Consider the following 5,475-nt stretch of genomic DNA (forward strand, 5'->3'; position numbering starts at 1 on the left):
TTTCTCTTTCTGACTTACTTCATTTAGTATGCTAATCTCTAGTTGCATCCATTTTGCTGCAGATGGCATTATTTCATTCTTTTTTATAGCTGTGCAGTATTCCATTGTATATATGTACCATATCTTCTTTATCCATTCATCTGTCAATGGACATTTAGGTTGTTTCCATCTTTTGGCTATTATGAATAGTGCTGCTATGAACATAGAGGTATGTGTATCTTTTTGAATTATAGTTTTGTCTGGATATATGCCCAGGAGTGGGATTGCTGGATCATATGGTAACTCTATTTTTCGTTTTCTGTGGAACCTCCATACTGTTCTCCATTGTAGTTGCATCAACTTACATTCCCACCAACAGTGTAGAATGGTTCCCTTTTCTCTATACCCTCTCTAGCATTTGTTATTTGTAGACTTTTTAATGATGGCCATTCTGACTGGTGTGAAGTGATACCCCATTGTAGTTTTGATTTGCATTTCTCTAATAATTAGTGATGTTGAGATCTTTTCATGTGCCTATTGGCTATCTGTAATTTTTCTTTGAAAAAATGTCTATTTAGGTCTTCTGCCCATTTTTTGATTGGGTTGTTTGATTTTTTGGTGTTGAGTTGTATGAGTTGTTTGTATATTTTGGAAGGTAGGCCCTTGTCAGTCACATCATTTGCATGTATTTTCTCCCATTCTGTAGGTTGTCTTTTCATTTTGTTTATGGTTTCTTTTACTGTGCAAAAGCTTGCATGTTTGATTAGGTCCCATTTGTTTATTTATTTATTTATTTTTTTGCAGTATGTGGGCCTCTCACTGTTGTGGCCTCTCCTGTTGCGGAGCACAGGCTCCGGACGTGCAGGTTCAGCGGCCGTGTCTCACGAGCCCAGCTGCTCCGCGGCATGTGGGATCTTCCTGGACCAGGGCCCGAACCCGTGTCCCCTGCATCGGCAGGTGGACTCTCAACCACTGTGCCACCAGGGAAGCCCCCATTTGTTTATTTTTGTTTTTATTTCTATTGCCTTGGGAGACTGAACTAAGGAGATCAATTTTCTTATCTTTTTTCATTCAAGGTGGTTGAATCACAGGTTCAGTGGCAGAAAGGGAATGAATCAGCTTGAAGAACAGGAACTGGTGAATAGAGAATGGTCTTACAGGGAGTCCACCTCCTAGGGAAAATTTTCTGGACTTCCCAGCAGAACCACAGAGCATAAAACAAACACACACAAACCAAAAACCGAAACACTTTACGGGAATTTTACTAAGGTGAAAAAAATAAGCTAAATTATTTACTACATTACTTGGTAACCACAGGTGGAAGGCACCCCTTGCTGCCGTGATATTGGCATGCGTAAAAGAAGGTATGCATGTTCTGATGAGTCATCCGCTTATCCCAGTCATAGGTCATTGGGGAACTCTGGGGTCATTCTAATGCCAGTCTTAGTTCTGAGGTCATTTCAGTAAAATAAAACAGAATTACTTGTCCACTAAAAGCTGAATAATACTTGACTGATTAACACAGAAATCACATAATTAAATGCGTGCATAGGCCAGGCAGGAACTATAAATACATTTAAATGGCCAGGTGTGTAGACAGGAGTGGTGGGGGTCATAACATTGTGGCGATAACAGTGAACATTCAGTTGAGTGTTAACATACAGAAATAGAGACCTGATTTTCTGCAAATTTTCAAAAGTCTAGGAATCTGGATTTTATGTAGAAATGATTTCAATATAGTTTATTTTACTAAACGTTGTGTACATGAAGCAAAGCCTATCTTCTGCCTAGTTGTAGCTGATTGAACACAAATTTTCTATCACTAGTGGCCTGTTTTTGCACAACCATTTACTAAGAAACTACTATGTTTTTGGTGGATACAAGTGAACCAGAACTGCATGTGGAAAGATTAAGTTCAACCTCGTGGGGAGGTGGACAGATCAATATGGGGTATGATGCTTTGAGTATGTAAAAGATGAGTCTTAGGCAACATGGGAAGAAAAATTATCTCTGCAGGGACAAGCAACTGGAGACTTCATGGGGGAAGTGGGACTTGAGTTAAACCAAACTTGAGGGGTGAAAGAACGTCAAGGTGTTAGAAGTTTGCCAAACTGTTGCATTTGGTTAATTTATTCTTAATGACTAAACTGTACTGTATTGTTAATGAGATTGTACTGCTTATCTGTCATTTTCCATTAAGATCTATGATCCATTTCAGCCACTCATTACAACTTTTTAAAAACAGTTTTATTGAATTATAATTTGCGTAGTATACAATTTACCTATTTAAAGTAGATCATTCAACATGTGTTAGTATATACATAGCGCTCTGCAACCATTAGCACAATCTAATTTTGGAATGTTTTTTCCCTTCTAAAACACATTCCACACTCATTTACAGTCATTTCCCATTCCCTCCTCCTCAGCCCTAGGCAACCATTCATCTACTTTCTGTCTTTATAGATTTGGGCATTTTGTAGAAGTGGAATATTCCAATATGTGGTATTTTGTGACTGCTTTCACTTAGCATAATTTTTTCAAGGTTCACTAACATAATTTTTTCAAGGTTCATCTATGTTATAGCATGTATTAGTGTGTTATTTCTTGTTATTGCCAAATAATATTTCACTAAATGAATATACCACATTTTATTTACCTATTCATCAGTTGATGGACATTTGGCTTGTTTCTACGTTTGTTTTTTTTGTTTGTTTGTTTTTCATTTTTTTGCGGTACGCAGGCCTCTCACTGTTGTGGCCTCTGCCGTTACGGAGCACAGGCTCCGGACGCGCAGGCTCAGCGGCCATGTCTCATGAGACCAGCCGCTCCGCGGCATGTGGGATCTTCCCGGACCGGGGCACGAACCTGTGTCCCCTGCATCAGCAGGCGGACTCTCAACCACTGTGCCACCAGGGAAGCCCTGTTTCTACTTTTTGACTATTATAAATAATGTTACTATAAACAGTGGGTGCAAGGTTTTATGTAGACATTTGTTTTCTTCTCTTGGGTCTATACCCAGGAGAGAATTTTTGGGTCATATGGTAACTATGTATAACATTTTGAAGAACTGCCAAATATTTTTCAAAGTGGCGGCACCATTTTACATTCCCAGCAGCAATGCGTGAGGGTTCCAGTTCTTCCACATCCTTACCAACACTCGATAATATGTCCTCTTGTCTATAGTTAGCCAGTTGGTGTGAAGTGGTATCTATCGTTTTGATTTGCATCTTCGGTAACTGTTGATGTAGAACAAAAACACTGCCAGTTATTCCTCAAACAAAAATGGGTTTATTCAGGATTGGCAAAGAATTGCCACATGGGATCTACAACAATCATGAGCCACATGCAAGTCCTCTGCAACAAGGAGAGGAAAACTCATTAAAAGAGGGAAAAGGGGGACTTCACTGGTGGTCCAGTGGTTAATACTCCATGCTTCCACTGCAGGGGGCGTGGGTTTGATCCCTGGTTGGAGAACTAAGATCCCGCATGCCTCATGGCATGGCCAAAAAATAAAAAGTAAAAAAAAAAAAAAAGGAGGGAAAAATAAAGTTGGGAGGCCTATAGCAAACAGAGTATATTGGAAGAATTGAGAATTTGAAGTATAATGGCTTTTCATTGGCTGAGTTGTGACAGTCTCTCATTGGCTGAGCTCTTGCCAGGCAAGAGAAGGAAATCTTTCTTCTTCCTGTTGAGCTGTGCTATCATTGTCAGTAGTACATGAGAGCTTCCCCTTCTGGCCTCTTCACTCTTTTAACTGAGGTTTCTGTTTATTCATTTTTAGATAACATTATTTACATAATATTTTCATGTAGTTATTGGATATCTGATATATTCTTTGGAAAAATAACTATTCATATTCATTCCCATTTCTAAATTCTTTTCTTGTCTTTTTCTTATTGAGCTATAGGAATTTTATATATATGTATATTCTACTTAAGAGTCCCTTATCAGACATGGTTTGTAAATACTTTCTCCCATTCTGTGGGCTGCCTTTTCACTTCTTGATGGTATTGTTTGCATCACAAAAGTTTTTCATTTTGATGATACATGATTTATTTTCTTCATTTAATGCTCTTGCTTTTGGTGTAGCTAACATTTTTTAGATTAGATTAAGCTAATCTAAAAATTAGCTTAACAAAATCATGAGGAGTTACACTTTTGTTTTATTTTAATAATTCTATGGTTGTTGCTCTTTCATTTGGCGTTATACTAAATTTTGCATTAATTTTTGTGTATGTTGTGAGGTAGGAGTCTAACTTTATTCCTTTGTGTGTGTCCTAGAACCAACTCTTGAAAAGACTGTTCTTTCTCCATTAAAATTTTCTGCACCTTTGTTGAGAATCAATTGAGTATAAATGTAAAGATTTAATTATGGATTCTCAATTTCATTCCATTGAACTATATATTTATTCTAAGCCTACACTTCATTAGAAATGGTTAATTCTCCAACTTTATTTTTAAGTTTGCTTTCCCTTTCAGTAATGAGGCTCCTGCATGATTGCGGGGCACAGTGTCAGAGTCAGACTGTGGAAGTATTCCTTGCTGTCTTCCTTCTGAGAACAGCTCTGGTCAGGTGACTGGGACCACCAGAATCTAGGCCGGGGGTTGGGGCGGGGAGTGGCTCATGTGTTGTCAGACCTGTCTCCAGCCCCATGCTGGATCTGTGCTGGCCCAATGGCCTTGCACCTTCCCAGGGTGGCTTTGTCCACTACAGTGAAGTGACCAATTAGTTTATCATGCTCAAAAGCTGCGTGGTGGGAACCAACAAGTGAGTGCTCACCCTGCCCTAGTACTTGCTGGTGCAGACCAAATGGCGGGCTCTGGAGAAGACTGACCACAAGTTTATAGACACCACCTCCAAATTTGGCCATGGCTACTTCCAGACTGTGGAGGAGAAGAAAACGTTCATGGGATCACTTAAGAAGGACAGAATGGCAAAGGAAGAAGGGGCCTAATGTCAGAACAGATTTGTACAGCTGGTAGAATCTCAATAAGGTTATTTTCCAGTAGGGGTATGTGGGGAAGTTTGCTTTCTGATTCTTATCATCTTGCAATTTCATATGAATTTCAGGATGGACGTGTCAATTTCTGCAGAAAAAAAAAAAGGCAGCTGAGATTTTGATAGGAATTGCATGGAATATGTAGACCAATTTGGGAGTGTTGCCTTATTAACAATATTAAGTCTTCCATTCCATGACAATGGATGTTCTTCCATTGATTTAAATATTCTTTAATTTCTTTCAATATTTTTTTTGTAGCTGTCTGTACCCAAGTCTTGCACCTAATGTTAAATCTGTACCAAAGTGTTTTATTTTTTTTATGCTATTGTGATTTGTTTTCTTAATTTTATTTTTGCAATAATTGTTGTTGATGTGTAGAAATATAATTAATATATGTATACTGACCTTGTATCCTGCAGCTTTTGTAATCTCATTTACTAATTTTGCTAACACATATATATGGAATCTAAAAATTAAAAAAAAATGGTACTGATGA

The 5,475-nt window shown here is 38.3% G+C and overlaps 1 non-coding gene across 1 annotated transcript; it reads left to right on the forward strand.

Annotated features, from left to right (window-relative positions):
- The first annotated feature begins 4,449 nt into the window (after positions 1 to 4,449).
- On the forward strand, positions 4,450 to 4,543 carry LOC116754841. The gene has a single exon (XR_004350177.1). It is a non-coding gene; the product is annotated as a small nucleolar RNA U83B (small nucleolar RNA).
- The last annotated feature ends 932 nt before the right edge of the window (positions 4,544 to 5,475 follow it).

Source organism: Phocoena sinus, chromosome 5 (genome assembly GCF_008692025.1).
Source record: "Phocoena sinus isolate mPhoSin1 chromosome 5, mPhoSin1.pri, whole genome shotgun sequence".
Taxonomy (NCBI): Eukaryota; Metazoa; Chordata; class Mammalia; order Artiodactyla; family Phocoenidae; genus Phocoena; species Phocoena sinus.